Raw genomic sequence first — 24992 nt, 5'->3', positions numbered from 1 at the left:
GCGCATTTCCCTTATCATTCTTTCATTCTTTCTTCAAGTCTTGTGTTCTTCATTGTGGGGGAACTACTAAGGCATGAATAGCCTAGGCAATTGCCATCCCCACACTAAGGTAAAGCACTATACATCAATTGAAATCGTTAGTCCCTCCCTCACTTCTCTCAAACATGACAATTATTTTGATCAAAGTAAATAAAAATCCAAAAATGACAAAAATGCAATACAAGAATTGAAATGTAAGTTAGGGAGTTAGAAATATTTACAAGTGGTGGTTTAGGGAGGACTCCACCAAACTCTCATTCTTGATGAGATGTCAAGGGGGCATGTCCAAGGTGTTGTTGATGTTGCTCAACACCTTGAAGAAGTAATCAAAAGCTTGTTCATTATCATGGTAGAGGTTCTCAATAGACCGTGGCCCTTGTTGTTGATCATGATCGATGGCATGTCCAATGTAGGGATTAAAAATCCCTTCAAATTCGTCGTCCCAAAGACCACAAACTTCATTGAGTTGATCATTGAAAATCTCTTGCATAGATGGAGACAACTCTCCCAATTTCTTCTCTTGGCCAATGAGGCCATCCTCTTCTTCCTTGGTTGATTTTGATGAGCTTTGCAAGCTCTCCTTGTCACAATTCACTTGCTCTTTGAATGGAGCATCTTCAATTTTCTTCTTCCATTGGAGTTCCGATTTCTTCCTTTCATCTTTTCGGCTATAATGATCAATCATGAAACATGGTTCATGCAAACGAGGAGCTCTCATAGTCTTGTCAAGATTAAAAGTTATGCTTTCATCTCCCACTTCTAGAGTGAGTTCACCATGTTTTACATCAATCACCGCACCGGCGGTGTGTAGGAAAGGTCTTCCTAGTATGATTGGAATGTTGGAATCTTCCTCCATATCAACAATGACAAAGTCCACCGGGATGAAAAACTTCCCACCCGCACGGGGACATCTTCCCATATCTCTAACGGTGTCTTCGTCGATCTATCGGCCATTTGGAGTGTGATGTTGGTGCATTTAAGCTCTCCCATCCCCAACCTTTTACTTACCGAGTACGGCATGACACTCACACTAGCCCCTAGATCACATAAGGCTTTGTTGATCGTCGTGTCGCCAATGGTACACGGTATTGAGAAGCTTCCCGGATCCTTTAACTTTGGAGGTGAACTCCCTTGAAGTATTGCACTACTCACCTTAGTGAAGGCGATAGTCTCAAGTTTCCGGATCGACTTCTTCTTTGTGAGGATATCTTTCATGTACTTCGCATAGGCCGGCGTGATTGATTAATTCCGTGAAAGGAATTGAGACTTCTAAATTCTTCACAATTTCCATGAACTTTCCAAGTTAATCATCAAATTTGGGCTTGGCTTGACGACTTGGAAAAGGAAGTCTAATCACAATGGGCTCCTTCTCCTTGGCCTTGTCTTCATTTTTCTTTGAACTTTCTTCTTTTGATGATTCTCCATCTTTGGAGTTTTGCACAATTTCTTCCTTTTCACTAGCTTCCACAACTTCATCCTCAACTTGCTTCTTCGGTGCTTCATACCTTGTACCACTTCTCAAGTGAATGGCACTAACCGTTTCATGTCTAGGGGATTACTTTGAGGTGGTAATTGCCCCTTTTGTCTTTGTGAGCTTGAAGATGCTAGTTGAGTCAATTGTGTTTCCAACATCTTGGTGTGAGCTAGAATGTTGTTGATGGTGGTTTCCTTTGCTTGGCTATCTTTTTGCATTTGAGTGAAAAATTCTTGTTGATTTTTTTGCATTTGGAGGACCGCTTTTTGGACATCAAAGCCTTGGTCATTTTGGTGATTGTATGGATTTTGATTTTGGTAACCTTGGTTTTGATTGTAAAAGGGTCTTTGATTTTGGTTTCTCATGGGTGGTGGAGTGTATGTTGTTTGAGGGTTTTGAACATTTTGGCTTTTTGTATGAGAGATTTGGATGGAATTTGGTGTTTTCATTGTAAAAGTTGGAATAAGGGGTACCACTCTTGTATGCTTGGAAAGCATTCACTTGTTCATTTGTTCCCCTACATTCACCTTGGTCATGTCCCAAAGTTCCACAATTCTCGCATATCCCACTTGGGATTGATGAGGATGCCGTCATGGCATTAACATGATGCTTTGATGATTTTGAGTTTTCCTCAAGTCTAGCCATAGCTTGTTCAAACTTCAAATTGATTGTGTCAATGTGAGCACTAAGTTGAGCACCCAATTGAGTAACGGAGTCCACTTCATGCTTTCCTCCTCTAGTAGCCTTGCGAGGTCTACTATATTGTGAGTTATGGACCGCCATTTCCTCAATCTTGTTCCATGTTTGATTGTCATCAACTTCGGTGAACATTCCATTTGATCCCATATTGAGAATGTTCCTAGAATCTTCATATAAACCATTCCAAAATTGTTGCACCAAAAACCATTCGCTAAGTCCATGGTGCGGACACGAGCGACAAATAACTTTAAACCGCTCCCAAGCTTCATACAAAGACTCTTCATCCCTTTGCTTAAAACCCATAATTTGAGCTCTTAGCATGTTAGTCTTTTCCGGTGGGTAGAATTTTTTGTAGAAAGCTAGAGCCAACTTCTTCCAAGAATCTATTCCAAGGGTGGCCTTATCAAGGCCCTTCAACCATTGCTTCGCGGTGCCGATTAAGGAAAAAGGAAATAAGACCCATCTAATTTGGTCTTGAGTCACGCCCGTTTGAGAGATAGCATCACAATAATCGCAAAAGGTTTCCATATGAGAATGAGGGTCCTCACTAGGCATCCCCCCGAATTGGCTCCTCTCAACTAGTTGGATGAAGGCGGACTTGGCAATAAAATTTCCGGTGAGATGTTGCGGGGTAGGAGTACCATTTGGTAGATTCTCCTCGGTGGGTACGGAGTGTGACGAGAATTTTGGCATTGTAGGTGGATTTTGTGGGGTATTGTGTAATGGGTTTTCTTCTCCTTCTATTGCGAAAGGATTGACAAACTCACTAGTGGGTTGGACAACTTCACTAATACCTCGTAAATTCCTCCTAACAACTCTCCTATTGTTCGTCAAGGTTCTTTCGATTTCACGGTCAAAAGGTAACAAATCACCTTGTAACCTTCTAGACATGCAAAATATCAAACAACTCGAAAATGATTAGAACAAACCTTGAGGAGTTTTACTTCCTCAAGGCGAAGAAAGACACAACTAATGACAATAAAAAGAAATCTAAATCAAACAAACACCGTCCCCGGCAACGGCGCCATTTTTGATGCGATCCCGCTAAGTGTTCACAAATTAAGATGTGGTCGTTGGTCACGGTCGAATCAAAACACAATTTATAGCTCCACAAACAACTCTACAATTAGTAAAGAGGCAAGTAAAGGTCGGATCCCAAGGGACGGGAGTTGAATTGAGATTTCTATTGTAACTAGTGGTGTCTAAGGGGTGTCACAAATTGGGTTGATGTAGAAGGTTACTAAACTAGAATAACAATGAAAATAAACAAGCAAGATGAATTAAAGGGGTGTAAACAATTGATTAAAGGCACTAGGGTGTCATGGGGTCATAGGGAATCATGGGATATGATCATACAAACATGTTCTCAAATTATAAGCAAGCAATTATTGTTGTGATGGATTGAGTTGGGTTATATCTTACAATCCTAGGAAAGTTTGGGTCTCGGAGCCGAATCGATTAGATTGTACAACACCTACAAGTCGACTTAATCTTCCCTACTCAACAACATGCATGGTCTAATGAGACTCGAGTTGGGTTATGTCTTACAAGTCTCATTGAAAAGATAGAAGATGATATTAAATGCAAGGATTCATAGGCTTAGCATTTCATCAAATATAACATGTGCATGAGTTGAGATCAAAACAAGCAAGCAAATAAAACATGAAAGCATATTAATTTAAGCATGAATCATTCCCCATGTTGGTTTCCCCTAATCACCCATTAACCCTAGCTAAGAGACTACTCACTCATTATCATGTTGATCATGCTAGCAAGGTTGTCAATCATACCAACAATATGAAATATGATGAATAAATGAAAGTAATTAACAATAATTAAAAAGGGATTAAGAGATTATACCTAATAATGATTCCAATAATAAAGCAAAGATAAAAGAAGTACTTGATGTTTGATTGAGAGGTTGTCAATCTCCCAACAATAACCCAAATAATCTTACATTACCCAAAATAAAGGATGAACAAAAGAGAGATTAAAGAACTAGAATTTGGATTAAAACTTGATTAATACTTGATTACAATATTGAAGAGAGATTTGATTGATATTAACTACACTAATTATTGATAAGAAGAACATGCTCCTCTAATTAGACTAATGGGGTATTTATAGTGGAAATTAGGGAGGATGCATTAGGGTTAACTAAGGGCTAAACTAGTAATTACACTTTTTAAGTTGAGCAAGGAGGACCCGGTATTTTTGGAGAGAAGGGCTTCTCTTTTCGTAGCTTGAAGAAGACAATCCGTCTTTGGAGCGAATCCGGGCGGATAAGGGCCTCGGACGGGCGGATTCTCGCTTTGGAATCCGAGCGGATTCTCAAGAATCCGGCGGATTGTGGAGGGGGAATCCGAGCGGATTCAGCAAAGACGCTCGGATTGTCTTTGGAGCCGACGACGGATTGTTGACAATCCGCTCGGATTGTCGATCAAAGATAGTAACTTCTTCTTTTCTTCCCCTTTCTTCATAAATTCCTTGGGGATTTCCTTGGGGACTCAAGGATCTTTTCTCAACATTGCTCTTCTACTATGATATGTACAAAGGCCTTCTAATCTTGTCTCTCCTTGATGCTTGGTCATTGAATTCGATCAATTTAGTCTCGTTTTGCCATGAAAATGCAAGATTCTTACTCCTTTCCTACCAAGGGATCAAAATCTTAAAGAATATGCAAAACAAAGAACTAAAGATAAGAAATGACCCAAATAAGCACTAAAAAGCATGGAAACAAGGCTAATTCGGGGGCTAAATATGCGCCAATTATGGTCACATCAGGTTCGAAAGTACTCAAGTCTTCCTTTCGTGATTCTCTTTGCAGACGGAGTCTATGCCTAAATAGTCTCTCTAGCTCAGAATCAGCTGCAACTAACTCAAACCTGTCTGACCCGGGCATACACAACACTGAAAGAAAATAAATAAGAACTGCCTCAAGGAATAAAAATTCCCTGAGATGGATAAAATAAATGAAACAAAGACAGATTGGGCAATTGCCTCCCCGGCAACGACGCCAAAATTTGACAGGGCTGTCGTATGCCTATCAAAAATAACTAACTGAACTAACTATATAGCTAGGGAAGTGAGGTCGATCTCCTCAGGGAGGCAAGATATCTGTAAAAGTCCGTCTATTTGGTCACAAAATGGGGGGTGTTTAAATTGGTTTTCTAAACTAATTGGTTTAAAGGAAGAGAGATAAAGAAAGAACAATTAAGGCAGAAAATGAGTTTAAACTATCAATAGAGAGGGAACATGTCAGGATTTCGGTTCACTACGGTAGTCTAGTGACTCAACTGTAAACAACTTAGATAAATTACTGCGAGACGGATATGGAAAGGTCTTTCCGGTCCACTTTCTATCCTAAACTTCCACTAACTTAACTTACGTCCTCGTCAAGGTAGTCTACTGTTCATAGCAGGTCTATTTAGTCCAATCTTCCGATCCGGGATTAAATTTAACCAGATTAAAAAGGTGACTCAGAAGCGTGCACTCAACTAAGCTGTTAAATACAGTTATATTGCTATGGTGACAGAATCTCACAATTAATTCTTCTAACTTATTCACTACATCGTCACATTCCTACCGTAGATCCCCTAATCCCAACATGAACTAGATTTAGCTACTCATATCGCTATTAATACTATCAATACTAATAGCAAACAAATAACCAACATTCAACATGATAAAATAATAATAATAATGCATAAAAGGTAATTAGGGCAGAAATTAAACCTAGCAAAACAAGTAATTAAAGGGAACAAATGAAAGATTAATATTAAAGATGGAGAAAGAGATTACAATCGCAAGAATCCGGCGTAAAGAACTAGCAAATCCGAGCGAAATAACCCCGAAAATAAAGTTACAGTGAAGAAGAAAAGAGAACGCAGTCTTGGAAAATGAAAGATGATATAAAGATGGATAAAAAGATATATAATGAATCTCATGATAATGACCTAGTAAAGTTGCGTTTAAATAGAAAATAACCTAAGTTCAAAAGCTAAAACAAGTTCACGGGCTAATTAAAGCCCACGGAAACCAAAGCCACTCGATCGAGTAGTTTGAAACCACTCGATCGAGTAAAACTCCAGATAAGTTACTCGATCGAACAGAATTGTTACTCGATCGAGTAACTCCACTTTCCATCACTTCTTGATCGAGTAGAAATCCACTCGATCGATCAACCAAGGCTATAAAAACCACTCGATCGAGTAATAAAACCACTCGATCGAGTATTCTTCCTTTAAATCAGCCCAATCTCGTACCCGACTGCCTCGTAAACCGTGCCTTCACGCTTCCCAATGCAGGAACTCACTCCGGAAAATCCTATCTCCTCAAAATGCATGCAAAAAGGACAAAAAATGGTACGATTCCACCACTTTCTCGTTCATTTCTACAAAACGGACAAAACGAACCAAAGTAGCCAATTCGGGGGTAAAATACAATATAAACAGTACGAAAGTACATAGAAATACGTGCTAAAATAGACTAAAAAGCCTATATAAAATGCACGTATCAACAGCCGATGCACTTCTCGAGAGATGGTGTTTGTTAGAAGGCAGATACAAGCAAATTTCCCAGGAATGACTCAATCCAGACAGAGTCATCCATATTTTCCCCAACGCAGCAGTATTTTGCCGTATTATTCACTCAAGATTTCTTCCATTATGATCAAGATGTTCCTAGTCGTCAATATAATCCCCACCAGTTTCTACCGACGTCCTGCTACCCTCAATATTATTTATTTCCTCCCGGAGTTCGGCAAAGGTGTCGTTCTCCAGAAGTTATCATACCAGTCATCTTTTTTAGGTTCATATACCTAGCTTCATACACCTAGCTCCTTTAGGATTCCGCACCCTAGCACAATCCTTACATATCTTTTAGGTCTTACCCTCAGCTCCTACGCACCTCCGAAAACATCTCGAGAAAGAAGTCTCAGGTATGGTTTCTTCTTTTGGCTGGCGAGCTTCCTTACGTAGTCTAATGGACTTTAAACGATCCTCCCCGATAGTCGACAGACTCTAAAATGTTCCCGACGACAGGTCCTTGGCTCAAACCCCTTGAACCGCCTCGCGTCGCCATAGTCGTCAGGTTGTAATCTTCGATTGACCTGATGGCTATACTTTGACTTTCGCCTTGTCCAAGCCTCAGTCAAAGTGGGGGCTCTGTAAATACCTCATTTATACACCTTCCGCCAACCACCCAGTGATGATTGGGCCGCATGTTTGGTACATAGAACGATTTATGACAATCCGTAAGTTTATCGTCAAGTGATAGCTCAAACACTTGTGTCTACCCACATCTACGCGCCGATATGGTTGTTGTGACAGTAATTAGAGTTCATTTGGAGTCCGGGTCAAAAACCGCTTCATTTTCTAAGAAACTGTTTAAAATGCCGAGTCGGAATGTTCTAAAATATTCCGGATATTTATTCCACAATTTAATTTTATATCTTTTGGTAAAATATCATCCATATATCATATTTTAAGTAATAAGGAAGTATAGATCTACCGCAATTCCATAATAGAAACGCGGAAATCTTTCTTCCGCAGGAGGAAACCTCTGGGGAAATGACGCAGCAGGTGCTGCGCCTCTTGGAAGGATCGCAGCAGCAGCTGCGCCTCTTCTCCAGCCTGTTTTTGCTGTTTACGGAATATTTCCGTGATGTTTTTCCAAAGTTTGGGTCATTCCAAAACTCTTCACATTGTTTAGTATAAATAGAGACCTTCGGTCTCCATATTTTTCATGCGAGTGTCCGCCCTTCTCTTCTCTCTTTGCATTCTAGACCTTGCTCTAAGCTTTCGACGCCTACATGCTTGATCAATCGACCACGTAAGCTCGGATCATTCTGAGTACTACTCACGTTGCATGACCGACCAATTTGACCACTACACATCAATCAATCCATTAATCTAAAATCCTTTAACGAGGGCACTTTCTACATACATTCGAGCCGAGCAATCACTAACGTTAACTTAGTTAATCTCGTTTCGTCAAACATGTAAGTCTGAGGGTGTTAAATCCAATCCTTTTTTATTGTATTTTTATTTTTGTATCGATTAATGTAATATTCACGTCAAAAATACATCTAAAACCAATTTTAAAAACCTTTATTACAAACTGTTTTTACAAAACAGCAGTTACCAGACGTCCAGAAAAAGGGAAACAACAGCTGCGCCTCTTCGAAGGGTCGCAGTACCTGCTGCGCGTCTTCCACAGGCTGCCGCTGCTCCTGCTCTTCTTCTTCTTCCTCAGGTTTCTGTGGTTTTGTTCTTTTTGTCTTATTTTCCTTATTTCTTTTCATTCCTTTCTATATAAACCATGTTAAGATCACTCCTTTCAATTATAACCTTTATTTTCGACTTAAATCCCTTATAACTCGATATTTGCGGGTTTTCGTCATTAAATCAAACTCGGATCTTAGAGACTCGATTTGTCCATATCAAGTCTCTAGAATTCGTTATTTGTACATATTTCCATTGTTTATTTTCAGTTTATCAATTTCTTTCAAAGTTCGTTCCTTTTGTGTTTCCGACATCGTAAATAAATTTAATTCGTTTTTAAATCGTTTTAATTCGTTTAATTCGTGTTTATCGTTTTTATGACGGTTTTATATGTAATTAACCTGCTAAATCACTTTCACTTGAGTCTAATGTCGGTAATTGATTGTAAAACATACCAAAGAACATTAACTACCGGCGGTTCTGACTTCACAGCCAGAGCTCAACTCAATAACAGACGCAGGGATAGTTGCGCCTCTTCCAAGGGACGCAGCTGTGCTGCGCCTGTTCTGAGATGATCTATGTCCCTGAACTTTCCGTTCTCGCTTTGATGTAGCCTTTAACTACGTAATTAATTACCTAATAGTCGTAATATCACCCTTAATCTGACCTATTTTGTCACTTTAATTTATACCTTTTATTTTATTTTCTTCAAATTTCCGTCTTAAGTGTACTTTTGACGTAAATCAGTTAAATCATTGTAATTCATTGTAATTTTAATTATTGCTATTTATTTATCGTTTATTATGTGGTTTATTTAGTTGTTCCTCATATGTAATTAATTCTTAAATTCCAATTCAACATAATTGAGTGCTAATTACGTGTTCACCGACATAGTTTAATTCACATGCTAGGACTAAAACGTTGGATGTTGCATTGCATGCATATAATCGACAACATATCAAATATGAATAATTTCCCTAATCATTAGTAGAGGCCGCTAACGAGGCGGGCGGGATTAGGTGTTCAATTAAATATCTTCCTAATACATACCCTTACCCCTTACTCCAGATCTCTGTTAAAATCCGTGTTCATTGGTATCCAAGAGAGTCATTCGAGACATAGAATGCTAAGGGTAACGAGTTCTTAGTGTTCATGTCATTACTTTGTGTCTTGACGTGACACGAAGTATTCGAACGGTTCCAATTTTCCATAAAAATTGGTGGCGACTCCACAAATCACGCTTATTCAAGCGCCTCCGCGCGCGCCGTGAGTGCCCATGTCCACAATGTGTAGTGTGGAGTTGAATGGAGGGAGTATGCGTTTTGTTACCCCATCCTATGGAATTCACAGATAATATCACCATATATGTCTCTTTCACCTTTAGCCCAATCCACAGAGTCGTTTTCCCATTGCAACGACATTGTCCCCAGCTCGGTAATGCGACCTTGGCTGTGCAGAATCGGAAGTAGTAGGAGACGGTCAGATTCATTCGCAACCCAAAAATATGGGCCTACCCACTGATCATCGTGCTTAAACCAGAGTCTCGAAGAGTCATTGTTATAGAATGCCCGGTCAAGTTTGCGAGCCTGACGAAAGCATTACCGCTCCTCACCCCCGTCAAACTAGATGAGGGCGCACCACCCGAAGCCATCATGCGCATCATTGTCCGGGTAGATAGTTTGAACCAAATTCAATCCGGCTAACCGAATGAAACCTATTAATGAGTCAAGGCTATACGACAGTATAGCCTTTCTATGCCCGTCCTTCGTATACGGGAGATTCTGAATGATGCACGTGAAGGGTTTAGCGTACATAATTCTACTTGGGGGTCCTGCAAGAGGTTCATATGATGCTTCATCATCATCATCATCAGCGGATGAATAATATGAACCACTATAAGTTGATGAACTTGATGACATAATCGTTATGGAAAATTAATGGAGGACTTAACAAGTTAAGAATTGGAAAGTGCAAACGGTACAAGTTAAGATTATGAAAATTATAATTCTACTTATAATGAGTTTGGGTTGTATTGGAAACGGTATAATAAGATAGTAAGAATTATTGGAACCGGTATAATAAGATAAGAATTGGAAACTTAACAAGTTAAGAATTGGAATGTGGAAACAGTGCAAGTTAAATAAGAATCGGGCAACACTACCGTGTTTATAATACCCCGTAATTTACTATTAATTTATGAGAATAATTTATGTAATTTAAATAATTAATTAATGGCATTTCTAATAATAAATGCAAATAAGACGTTAATTTAATAATAAAGTAAGTCAGCGAGTCGGGAATTGGACTTAAACCAATTAAGCCTTGGGTCGTGCGATGTAGATGATTGGGCTGATTATATTAGGCCTAGTTTGAGTAGTGGTCGGGATTTGAAGCGGGATATAATAATAAAATAATAAGTATAATAATAACATGGTAATTCCTAATAATAATATGAATAAGGCAATAATTTCCTAATTGGCCTCATATACTCTCTAAACCTAGACTATAAATGCCATGATATCTAAAAAAATAAATCACAAAGACAGAAGAAGGAGATTTAAGAGACGGAAGGAGCAATTAGCGATTAAAGGTATGATCGTCTTAAACTTAATTAATTTCATTAAAGCTTGTAACCGTGAAATTTACAACCACCGTACATCACCATAGGAACAACCATAGGACCCGTGACTTTGACCTAGGATGACCTTGGACCACCGTAACTCTAGCATGACCCTTATTTGACCGTCATTGACCGTTATAGGGTGGTTTTGGGGCGGTTAAAGGTGGCGGGTTTAGGATTATGCGGGTTTGGAAACAAAAGAAATTCGACCCTATTTAACCTACGGATTGGATGAGTCTTTACCTGGACATGGAGGGGTTATGATGGGTTGGCTGAGTCAACCTTGGGGGAGGTGTCGGTGTGGTGGCAGGTGGTGGGTGGTGACGGTGGTGGCCCTAAAACAGGGGAAAACAGGAGCGAGTGTGTGACCGTCTTAAGACGACTACTGTGACCGGTGTAGTTGCGACTAGGGGAAGTGGATGCCACCTATGGAACCATTGTGTGTCATAGGTGATAATGGTGGTGGTCGTGGGTGGTATGTGGTAGTGTGGTGGCCGTGGTAGTGCGAGTTGAGTGGTGGTGTAGGGTGTGGTGAATGTTGTTGTATTTGTATAGTTAGTGAGTGGTTGGATAGGGCGAGGTCATGTGGCCGTGTGTGGTGGCTGGGACTGGTGTTTGGGGTGTGTCTGGGTATTCGACAGTGGGTACTCACGGTGGGGCCTGGTGGTAAGCTTGGCGGTGTCGGGTTTGTGTATTTTAAGCGGGTTCTATGTGGGTGTTTGTCATGGGTTTGTTACGCGGGTTTTGTGGTGTTTCCTTGTGGGCTGTGGAACACGGGTTGTTGGAGAGTCAAGACAGGATTTATAAATTAGGTCATTTGTGACGGGTTTGATTTGGTTAAGTTTGGGTGACTCGGGTTTTAAGTAATCGGGTTTTTAATATCGTAACCCTTTAATAATAATAATAATTAATTAATTTGATTAATGAATATAATTTATAAATTAGTAAATAATAACGGAAGGTAATAATTAATAATTGATGGAAAATTATAATATTTTGTTAGGTGATGGTTTGTGAAGGAATTATAGTCGGGGTCGGATCGCTTTAATTATTTGAATCGCTTGAGCTGCTTGTTGGAATTGCTTGCCATGTAGGATAAATCCTACTCAACTCTTGTTTGTTAATGTTCGGTATGATGGATAATTTATATTGAAGTGGAATTGATCATATGTTGATAAGTGAGTTGTTCATATGTTGATATTGTTGTATTTGTTGGAAGGGAGAATTATATTACATTGTGTTGGTTGTTAGTAATAATTATGATGAGATGGGTTTAAATTGCTATTGTTGATTGTGAATGTGGAAATTGTGATAAGCTATGCTATAGTCAGATGTATGTTGTTGAGGGAGTTTGTACTCTGTGGTGAACGGTAATATGTACGTTGTGAGGGAGGGGTACTATTACATAATGGCGGTACGTTGTTAAGGAGGGGTACCAACACTACGCCAAATAAGACCTTCAATAATGATCGAATAATGCAATTACCGTTTTTAAATAGAAACACGGGACCGTTTTTGCAACGACGGTTGTTGAATATATACCACGCTTGTAGAAATAACACACGACCATTATATAACATCAAGAACCGTTATAAAATCTTTTAAGAAACCGTTATTAAATCTTAAGAACGGTTTCAAATCCGTTGTCGTAGTTTACTATTAACAATGTCTTATCGTTCCAAAACCGTTGTTAAAGATTATATATGATAATGGTTCATTTCGTTATCTTATTTAATTGAATATCAAAATTTAACAAAGGCTTTATTGCGTGCAAAACCGTTGTTATATTCATCTGTTGACAACGGTATGTAACCATTATCTATTTTTATTTTTGAAATTTTGACAATTGTTCTGCTTAAATAAACCGTTGTAAAAGTTTTGAACTCGACAACGGTTATCGTTCGTTATCTTATATTTTTGGCGGTTTGAATGGGAGGGAAAATATGTCAACGCTTATTTATCTAAATAAAACCGTTGTCAAATAATTGTTTGCAACGGGTTGTTTTTAACCGTTATCATTTTTGATTTTTTTTTTAAATGATTTTAGCTTGTTCTAGCAAATTCTTTGAAATGCTATTTTTTTTGAAATAGTAGCAAATTCTTTGAAATGCTATTTTTTCAAATTTCTCTTTGAAAAATAGTATTCCAAAGAATGCGTGCAAAAATTCAATCCTGTATCAAAATATTACACCCCGCGATCAATTAAACCCAGTTTAAAAACAGTACAAATAGGATGATCAAAAGCCAAAACACAACTTCCTCAGAAAAACAAAGGAAGCCAATACACAATGGCTCTATATATATACACACTCGTACATAATGCATGAGAAAACTATTGAGACTCCGCTAATGAAACAACATAATTGGCCCACATATTTCTCATCTGGTTGATGTCCTCTGGCGAATATTCTGGGGCTTTGTTGAGGATTAGTGGAAACTATAATTCAAAATATGCATAATCAAAATAGATATAATACATGGAAGTATACAGAATTGAACTCAATTTACATCTGAAATATTTTTAAAATCACACTAACCCGTACCGGAATGGTAGATAATTTTCTATTGATAACCTCCCACATGGACTCACAAACGTAAAAGTCACATTATTTCTCGTCTGGTGCATTAGGAGACTATTATATAAATCACACACAAATCAGCTGAATTAGATAATCAACCTCTCGCAAAAATATAAATTAAATGATACGAGTAAATATTAAGAATACACTTACTAATGGCGTGATAAAATTGGGAACAGCGTTGCTTTCATATTTCCCAAGTGGACATAATCTTTTTTTTGCTTCAAAAACACTAATTCATACGTATACACACATGCCATTATTATTTGCATATATATGGCTCAAGTCATACAATAACAAATGACATTATTAAAGGTTGTAAATTTACTCAGTTATCATCCTTACACAACTGTCAGAGGGTTTGCCTTCGCGAGAGTCAATCCAGTACACTATTTTTATTTCCACTTGGATTGCCAGTAGCACCCAATGCTTCCTATTCAATTTGGGACATTGAACTGTTAGTTCATTTACACTCATTTAAGCATGTTAATAATAAATTTATAGAACCATGATTCATTAAAATAATCATGTACTATACATACATATTCTCATTGTAGGAGGCAAGCCATAGTTTTTTGGTCGACATCAACCGACGGGCGATACTATTGATTTGTTCTTGGTATGAAATTATATGCACAGTGAACGCCTTAGGACTCAAGAATCCGTAGGTGTTAATTGGGACCTTCCACTCAGCGAACGTATTATTGAGGTACCTATTACGCAAAATGGAACGAAGAATGTTATTGTAATTGATAATTTAAACAAACATCATTATTCGTAAATGGAAATGACTAAATTGTTTTATTAATAAAACTTACTTCATCCAAATCAAAATGTGAACAACATCTGAATTGTCAAGGTCGACAAATTCCATCAGTTTCTTCGGGTCCAGTACGGCTATATCAACTGCGCCCATAATTTCCTCTTCAATGTTAATCATGATTACGTCCCCTCTAGGTGACTTCTTTATAGCCAGGTTGTGCAAAGCCTTCAGCGAAGCAGTTTTCATTTTTTTCTTATACTCACACGATTCATAACAAGAATCATAAGCAGGCTTGACTGCAACAACTTCCATTGACGTAGTACTAATTGCTTTAACTGCCGCCATGGCTTTTCCTAACTTCTGCAAATGTAAAGATTAAAGTACTTAAGATGTGTTAATATTCGTACCCTAATATTGTAGATACCTCATTTCTGCACCTCCCGCCAACCAACAAGTGATGATTGAGCCGCATGTTTGGTACGCGGAACGATTTATGACAGTCCGTAAGTTTATCATCAAGTGATAGATCAAATACTTGTGTCTACCCCTTGTTCGTCATCTACGCGCCAATACGGTCATTTTGACAGTAATTAGAGTTCATTTGGAGTCCGGGTCAAAAACTGCTTCATTTTCTAAGAAACCGTTTAAAATGTCGAGTCGGAATATTCCGGATATTTATTCCATAAATTAATTTTATATCTTTTGGTAAAATATATCCCGAAAATCTTATTTTAAGAAATAAGGAAGTTGAAATCCACCGCAATTCCCTAAAAGAAACGCGGAATTCTTTCTTCCACAGGAGGAAACCTCTGGGGAAATGACGCAGCAGATGTTGCGCCTCTTCGAAGGATCGCAGATGAGTCGCGCGCCTTCCCTTCACTCGTTTACGCCTATTTTCAGTTTTTTCCGTGATTTGTTTCCAAAGTTTGAGTCATTCCATAACTCTCCATATTTTTTAGTATAAATAGGGACCTTCGTTCCACATATTTATCACGCGAGTGTCCGCCCTTCTCTTCTCCCTTTGCATTCTAAGACCGTGCTCTAAGCTTTCGACGCCTACGTCCTTCATCAATCGACCACGTAATCTCAGATCATTCCGAGTTCCAGTAACGTCTCATGACCGACCAATTTGACCACTACACTTCAATAAACATAATCTAAATCCTCTAACGAGGGCACTTTCTTCATACATTCGAGTCGAGCAATCACTATATATACGATAACTTAGTTAATATCATTTTGTCAAACATGTAAGTCTGCGGGTGTAAATCCCATCTTTTTTATTGTATTTTATTTTTGTACTAATTATTGTAAATAGACGGATCAGCAGCAAATAGACGTCGAGAAGAAACGCAGCAACAATTGCGCCTCTTCGAAGAGTCGCAGCATCTATTGCGCCTCTTAGAGAGGCTGCCGCTGTTTCTGCTCTTCTTCTTCTTCCTCGGTTTTTCGGTTGATTTCATTCCTTTTATTTTAATTTCTTATTTTCTTTCTTTCCTTCATACGTAAAAAATTTTAATACATTCTTAATAATTATCACGCTTTGTTTACGGTTTAAATCCCTTATAATTAATATTTGCGGGTTTTCGCCATTAAATCAAACCCGGATTTTTAAAGACTCGATTCATTCATATCAAGTTTCTGGAGTTCAACTTTTGTACATGTTTTTATTATTTATTTGATCAGTTTATTACGTCCTTTCAAATCGTTTCCATCTTCGTATATAAACCTAATTAGTCCTCATTCATTTTAATTCGTTTCTAACTCGTTTTGATCCGTTTAATTTGTGTTTATCGCTTTTATGACGGTTTCATATATAATTAATATATTAAATCACTTTCACTTGAGTCAAATATCAATATTCAATCATTAAATACACCAACGAACATTAACAGACCCGCAGTTCTGACTTCACAGCCAGAACTCACCTCAGGAACAGACGCAGTGATAGCTGCGCCTCTTCCAAAGGACGCAGCAATGCTGCGCCGGTTCCGGGATGAGTTATGTCCCTGATTTCCATTCTTGCTTTGACTTAATCCTTTAATTACGTAATTAATTGACTATTAGTCGTAATATCACTCTTAATCTGTCCATATTTTTCAACTTTTATTTATTTTCCTTTATTTTCCTCAAATCGTCCGTCTTAAATATATTTTTGACGTAAATAAATTATATCATTGTAATTTATTATAATTTTAATTATCGTTATTTATTCATTATTATGGATGATTTATTTACTTGTTCTTCACATGTAATTAATCTAACATCGACTTTGACCCAATTGTATGCTAAATTACATGTTCACCGACATAGTTTAATCTCATGTGCTAGGATTAATTTGTGAATGTTGCATTGCATGCATATAATCGACAACATATCAAATACGAACGATTTCCCTAATCATTATTAGAGGCCGCTATCGAGGCAGGCGGGATTAGGTGTTCGATTAAAAGAGCTTCCTAATACGTACCCTCACCCCTTACTCCAGATCTCTGTGAACATCCGTGTTCATTGGCATCCACGAGAGTCATTCTTGACATAGAATGCTAAGGGTAACGAGTTCTTAGTGTTCATGTCACTACTTTGTGTCTTGACATGACACGAGGTAATCGAACGGTTCCAATTTCCCATAAAAATTGGTGGCGACTCCAGAAATGCAAACGCTTGTCCCAAGCGCCCCCGTGTCCACAGTTTGGCGACTCCGCTGGAGATAATACACTTACGTGTTGTCAAGGGTGAAACTTGAACAAGGTTAGGGAATATTTTATACAAGACAGTTGTCGGTTTTCTTTATTCGACCTTCTTAGGTCGTTTTATTCGGCCTTCCTAGGCTCAACCCAACCCATTCGACCAATCGTCCCGTCTGGACGGTCCAAATTCTTATCTGGGCCTAAATATAGATAGCGATTGACGTCAACCATACCGTAGTACATACTCCTGTTTGTATCAAGGGCTTTCACTACTCGAGGAAATGGACTAGGAACCGACCTTACTCATGTTTGGCACGGACCTCTCCACAGACCAGGGTTTGATTGCTTGGTATGACAACCCAACTTTTAAGCCAAAACCCTTATAAATGCACTCAGCATATCGTTATAATGCCTGTACGAATGCTTATATCATATGTGATCACCATTTTGTAAACAAAGCCATGACGAAATTTTGTAAAATAAAAATATTTCTTCAAAATGTAAACATTTTCAAAAATGGCCTAAAATAGCGCAAAATGAGTCGAAACTCTGTCCAAATGTCCTGTCAAAATTCGGGCCTAAAAAACCATTTCAAAAACCTCACTTCGAGTCAGCACTCCTACAACTACACTACAGTTGCCTAGGACAAACATTTCAAAACTTTGTCAGTTTCAAACCTCACTTAACACAAGTGGCACACTCCCACTTCACAAGTTGAGTCTTTTTTGAGTAACTGTGCTAAAATGGTCGATCGTGTTTTGATTCGTCGTCGATCTCTTATCCAGTTTCCAAGATGCCTGGAACTAGCCACGTAAGTGTTAATAGACAACCCCAAAATGGTAATGATCTAATCGTAGCTGCGCTTGTCCGTTTCCAAACAAGCCAAGACCAAGCTTATGCTCGCTCAACGCTATTGAAGGCCGAATTGTTGCTGTAGAAACTAGGCTTCCTACTGCAGAGAATGATGTTCCTAATGCGAGAGTACATGATGACATTCCACCCTTTGTTGGAGAACAAGAAACCAACCCTCCACTAGGTCCTACTGAAGCTTTAAAGCGCCTCCAATACTTGGAGGAGCAACTAATGTACCTTGAGGGAGATGACATCTATAGAGAGAATAATCGTAAGTATGAGGCCGTGAATGATAAATTGCCAACCAACTTTAACATGACTGACATCCCAAAGTTCAAGGGGCATGAAAACCCGTTAAACCACATTCGTGCTTTCAAAGATTACATGCCTATCAAAGGCATCAAACCCGAGATGTTCCTAAGGATCTTTCCTTCATCTCTCGACACCATTCCCAAGCAATGGTTTTAATCTTTGGAACACAAGAAGATTGCCACCTGGGATGATGCCGCAATTGAATTCACTAAGCTATATGCGGATAATGCTGAGATCCAAGTTAACATGCGCACTTTAGAGGTTATTACCCAAAATGAAAAAGAAGGCTTCACCGACTTCCTAAGTAGGTGGAGGAAGACTAGCACACAACTTGTTGAACGTCCAGATGAAGCTACTCTTGTGGAAAAGTTCGTAGATAACCTGAGACCTATTTATGCAAACCACTTGAGGTACCAAAACATAAAGTCTTTCAAAGATTTGACTGTGCTAGGGACAAGAATTGAATATGACATCCGTAAAGGACTCTTGTCCAAGACAGTAGGTTGTGGATATCAAGGTTCAACGAGTCGTTCTTATGGATCTACTAGCAAGACTGATGAGGTTAACCTTGTCGAATCATCAAAGAAGAATAATCCGCAAAGGAAATTCACAAACATTGGCGATTCATACTCCAATGCGCTGAAAAGATTGATGAAATAGGGTAAGTTCCAACCCATAGGACCTACACCTGACCCAGAAAAGAAGTCTAAATTCTGGGATGAGAATGCATACTACGAATATCATAGAGGCAAGGGACACGATATTGAGAAATATTTTAAACTAAAGCATGTCCTTCAGGATATGATTGAAGATGGTCATTTACCCATACCTCCGGAGGTAAGCCTAACAATACTCAGAATGCTCTTGGAGTTCTGATGATCACAGATGAAGAATCCACCATGGATTTTTCACACCTCATTTCTCCAGCCGGGGATGAAATTAATGCACTAGAAGATAAGGGGAGTTATTCCACCATTTCTCCTACCATTCCCGATTTTATTGCATAGACAAAGAGTGTAAGTAGGTAAGTTTCAGAGTTGGAAGCTGTAGTAGGATCTCTACGCAATCCCGAAACCATACCTAGGGAAAACGTGTCACTAACCCCGAATCTATCTCAAGAGTCTACGATGCAAGAGGTAATCGCAGTAGTTGACAACCTAGTCGAATAAATAATCAGTCTAGAAGCCGAGATCATCAGGTTAAGAGAGTTTAGTATCGTCAACAGAATATGGGCCGATGACGATGAATACCTCACAGAAAACTATCTAGTCAAGGTTAGTGAGGATATAATCAAAGCTAGCGAAGATCAAGATATAGACCACCTTACTCGTTCAGGGCGTGCATATCAAAATGTTTCTCAGAATGGTCCCACAACTAATGGTACAGTTACTAACACCAATGTCATCACACCAAATGATGGCTAAGATACATCTACTGACCACTTGCTAAAACAACTGCAGAAGACAAAGGCTGATCTTTCAGTATGGCAACTAGTTGCGAGTTCAATTCCGCATCGCCAAGCTTTACTGCAAGCATTAGCTAAATTGAACGTAGCACAAAACTCTAGGCCTGACGACGTAGTCGACTTGGTCTTCCAAGATTCAATTAAACTAAGTAACCCAGTTACTTTTTCAGATGAAGATTTGCCTCCCTTCGGCGCCAGGCATAACCTAGCTCTATACATTACCATCATATGCTTAAAGAATAATGTGCCAATGGCTTTGGTGGATGATGGCTCTGCAGTCAACGTAATACCACTAAAGACAACATACAAATTGGGCATGAAAGAATCAGATTGGACTCCTACCAACCAAGGTGTTCGAGCATACGATGGGACACGACGTAAGGTAGTAGGACTAATCAACCTCACTATAGCCATAGGGTCAATCGAGCGAGAGTTTAATTTTCAAATAGTGGATATCGAAGCATCATTAAATATACTTCCGGGAAGGCCTTGGATTCACACTTCCAAAGCGGTAACATCCACATTGCACCATAAGATGGCAAAGTAGTGACGATCACTTCGTCACCTATCAAGGCAGTGATACAGAAAATGTCAAGTAACCAAGTAGTCACAGATCCAGTATACGAGCTTGGGGGCTTTCAGAGCATAAACCTTGTAGAGAGCGAATTGGCACCTCTATACTTCAACCCATACTCCAATTTAGCAGTCAACCACATACTCAAGTCTCAGGGATACTTCCCGGGAATGCCACTGAATCCTGCCAAGAAAAATACCTTCGCACCTTACAAGGAAGAAAACTATCAGAGGACACCACTAGGATTGGGATACAAAACCACGAAAGAAGAAGCTTTGGAGACGCTCTTTCAGTTTCAAAACCGTAAGAACAAAGGAATCCAAATGCGATCCTACCTCCCTACCCTAAATGGATACTTCGTTAGAGAGGGGAGCCAAGAGTACTTTCACGGTTTCCCGAACATTGGCACTATAAAGGAATGCAACTAGCTGGAATCGAGGTCTTCCACGATTGCTACTTCATCCCTCCAGAAACGGTTCCTACCGTCAAAACTCGTCAAACACCTTGTTTAGACGAACAGACCGTTAGCCTTCTATTTGGGGAGGACCGATTCGTCAGAGCAGCACATGATGAGATCATTACCATGATACTTCAAGATGACTGAAGAGTCTATCACACCCGAAATACTCAAGAGGGGGGGTGGGGGGGTGAATTGAGTATTTAAAACAAAATTATGCCTACTTTTTATTTTATATCCAAGTAATTAATTACTTAAAGTTTATTGATTAAACTTTAACTAATTAACTAAGTGATTATGAACGTAATGGAACGAACGAAAAGAAAAACTACAAGGACACACGATATTGGAAGTGGTTCAGCTTCACACGTCGAAGCCTACGTCCACTATTTTCGATTAATAATTTTAGTACCTTTCTCCGAATTACAAAATTATCAACCCAACTCGTATAACTAACTCTAGTTATAACTCAATAGAGAAATGCATGTTATTCATTATAACAACCCATATTTCATCTCTATTATATACACACATGATTTCGAAATATATTTGAAGAATTTTATCTTTTGAAAATGATTTTAAAACTATTAAAATCGTGCCATAAAATTGCTTCTTAAAGTTATAGTAGAAACAGCTATAACATTAAGCTTGGTAAATAAAGTTATAGGTGAAATAGCTATAACTTTACTTTCCCAATATTTAATCTCAAGATACCGTTACTAGATGAAGAACTAAACTAGCTAATCTTCCTGGAGATCTTCAGAATAGAGTCTTCTCTTTATCTTGATCATAAGCTCTTCATCTTAAGCTTGTTAAAGACTTGATCGAGCCTTTTGCTTGAGTGATCATCAAACTTGAAACTTGTTACAGTTACTATGACGCTTTAGGAATCTTCAATGTTATAGCTCAAGCTTCTATAACATTACTTGAATGATGCTTCACAAATCTTCAATGTTATAGCTAAGGATTCTAAAACATTACTTGCTAAACTTGTAACCTAAGTCAATCTTACGAAGACTAAACAAACGATTACGAGCAAGAGTATATATAATATAAAGCGCATACTTGTCATAATCAAAACTTAATCATATAACTATATGGTCCAACAAATTCCTCCTTTTTGATTATGACAAGTCTCTTATGATTTGTGACTAAGTGTAAGTTCCTCCTCAACATAATACTACAAAAGTCATAGTCAGTCGAACGCAAGAACAATCACTTATATACAAAGTATAGCATCTAAGGACCTTAAGAGATTAAAGGTTCTGACAAGGAGCAAGCTTAGGCAAATACTTAAGTCACGATCATTTTCTTCCCCCTCTTGACATCATCAAACAGACGAGAAAAGACATAAAACAACAAAAATAATATAGATCGAGACACGTATTAATCATGCAAAGAAAGATTATAAAACGAGAAAGTAAACTACGATAAGCATGCCAAGTATAAAATAAGTCTACTACAAACCAAATTAGTCTAATTTCCAATGGGCCGAATGAAATAACAAGTTATAAAGCCTAATGGGCCGAATAAAAGAGTAAGCCAAAATGGGCCGAATTAGACAATTATCCAAAAAACATAAAGTCTAATAAAAAGAAAGGCAAGGAAAGGATGGTGGCGGGTTTAAGGATAGTCGCGTTTATCGACATTGGGGTTCACATATTCGGGACGGGTCCTAAACTAAAGAGAGTCAAGACGATCAAAGCAAGAGCGGACATGGTTAGCTTGTGCCGTGAGGCACGTCTCGAAATTAAGCACCTTCAAGGACAAGGCTTTAGTAGCCTCGTAAATAACCAGTATATCCTCATCCATAGCCTTCCCTTCGCTCCATATCGCCCCTCCTTGACTAGCTAAATTAGCCAATGACCCGGAATGACGGACACACTCCTTAGCAGCATCCTTAGCCATAGCATCAACCCGAGCTTCCAACCCATGCAAATAAGACAAGACCTCGGCATAATCCGAACCCTTCGAACCCGAAGCCCCATTCTTGTCTTGACCCAAACCCGAGACCAACTCCGCAAACAACTTATTTTGAGCATCTAATTTTTCACAAGAACTCGCCATAAACGAGTCCAATTTTTGCTCCACAACCGACACCACATCCGACGATTTCTCCACCACATTACCCTTTGCCAAAAACACTAAATCGGGTCCAATTGCTCCAATTTTCATAAGCTTAAGATGAGTGTCACAAATCTCATCTTTGACCATTACACCATAGCTAGAAGACCCGACAACCCCTTTTTGTTCTAAAAGCCGAGAGACCCACATCCCATAAGGCAAGTCTAAAGTAGTATACAATTTCTCCTCGGTGACGGAAATACTAGTTTGTATAATCCGATGAAAAACTAGACGATGAAGACTAACCTTAGATACTTCGAGCCACTTTGACACCAACACCATTTTATAACTTGACAATTTATCACGACCACCCCTCCTCGGGACAACCGTGTTCCAAACAAAATTTAAAAAGAACTTCAATTTAGGAGTGAACGACCCCGCAAGTATGTTACTAGACCCCGTAGCATCAATATTGAAAGACTTCTTAATTTTTAGCTTTTCTTCCTCCGTCACATATCCCCATTCCGCACTCGAGTTTATTTCGATCCCATCATCAGGGACCGAAAACAGAGTACAAAAATCGGTGAGGGAGATTTTGACTTCGGATTCATTTACCATTGCATGCAACACATTATTTCTCATGGAGACAAAAGAGTAAACTGGATTACCTCTATTGGATAAACCGGACCAACAAAGGAGCTGACCTTCTTCCATTCTTAAAAGGTTAAGAAATCCTTGAAAAATTGCAAAGCTTCGATTTTTCCATACCATTTTTCGGAGTAAGACCGACCACCATGAATACCATACCTCATAACATTGTTGACTCGGGTCCTTTCATCCGCGGTAAGTCTTACTTTATCAAGACCTGATGATGTTGCATTCTGCATATACTCTCGGAACATTGCTCTTTGATGAACTTCTTGTTTGACCACAACCTCGGTTTCCTCCACCGAAGCCTCAAACCCGACAACCTTCTTCTTACCCTTATTTAGCTTTCGTCTTTTCCCTTCTAAGTTAGGATCAACCCGGTTATGATCGGGGTTGATAGGCTTATGGTTTGATTGAGGTGAGGGATTTTTGATAGGGACAAAAGTTTTGTTGCATGGTGGTTTGGAGGACCCGGTCCGAATTGTGGACCGAGTTCAGGATGAGTGAAGACGAGTTGAGGGAGGAGTCATAATAATGATTTGATTTTGGAGGTCGAGTGTAGAAAAATTTAAGAGAAAATTTTTGGGTGTTGTGTTTTGATTGTGACGGTAGGAGGTGCGGTATTTATGGGGTGTATAAATATGAATTATGGTAAAAGGTGTTTATGTAAGATTAGGAAAGGTGGAAGTGGCGTGTAGGATTAGGTAAATAAGTTTTATATTTTTTTATTATTTACTTACCATAAAAATTATATAAGTGGTTAGGGTGAATCTTTTTGTGAGATAAGATAAGATGAAATTTGGCAAAAGATAGAATTTCGGTAAGAAGGATATAAAAGAATAATTTGTTACCGACTTTATGGTTCGTAATAAAACATAAAATATACATGACAAGCAGACGGAATATTCTCGTAATATAATATAACATTTAACACAATTAAACTTGCAACGAAAAATACGGACACAGTCATACAATCTCGTCAAATACTAATCAGTCATATGGGAAACAAAATATTTGTGACAAATTTAGTTTCCACCGATTAAACCAATTTCCAACCGTAAAATCTCAAAACGTTCTCTAACCAAAGCTTTGGTAAAAATGTCAGCCCATTGTTTTTCTGTACTATAAAATTCCAGTCTTATGTTGCCCTTATCTACATGATCACGTAGAAAATGGTGTCTAATGTCTATATGTTTAGTTCGTGAGTGCTGTGCAGGGTCCTTAGATATAATTATGGCACTCGTGTTATCACATAAAATAGGTATACACCGAACATTAACACCGTAATCACATAATTGTTGCTTTAGCCATAAAAGTTGAGAACATACCAGCCCAGCGGCAATGTATTCGGCTTCAGCAGTAGATAATGCAACGGAATTTTGCTTCTTTGACCCCCACGTGATAATACATGGTCCAATAAACGTGGCTATACCCAAAGTACTTTTTCTGTCAAGTGAACAACCTGCATAATCTGCATCTGAATACCTTATGAGATCGAAATTACACTCAAGAGGATACCATAGATATAATTT

General features: G+C 38.6%; 1 non-coding gene across 1 annotated transcript; it reads left to right on the top strand.

The window, feature by feature from the left end:
* Positions 1-2426: 2426 nt before the first annotated feature.
* On the top strand, positions 2427-2533 carry LOC141658185 (small nucleolar RNA R71). The gene has a single exon (XR_012549086.1). It is a non-coding gene; the product is annotated as a small nucleolar RNA R71 (small nucleolar RNA).
* Positions 2534-24992: the final 22459 nt, after the last annotated feature.

This window comes from Silene latifolia, chromosome 5 (genome assembly GCF_048544455.1).
Source record: "Silene latifolia isolate original U9 population chromosome 5, ASM4854445v1, whole genome shotgun sequence".
Classification (NCBI taxonomy): domain Eukaryota; kingdom Viridiplantae; phylum Streptophyta; class Magnoliopsida; order Caryophyllales; family Caryophyllaceae; genus Silene; species Silene latifolia.
Note: the sequence above shows the minus strand (reverse complement) of the source record. Positions and strands in the feature narration are given on the sequence as shown.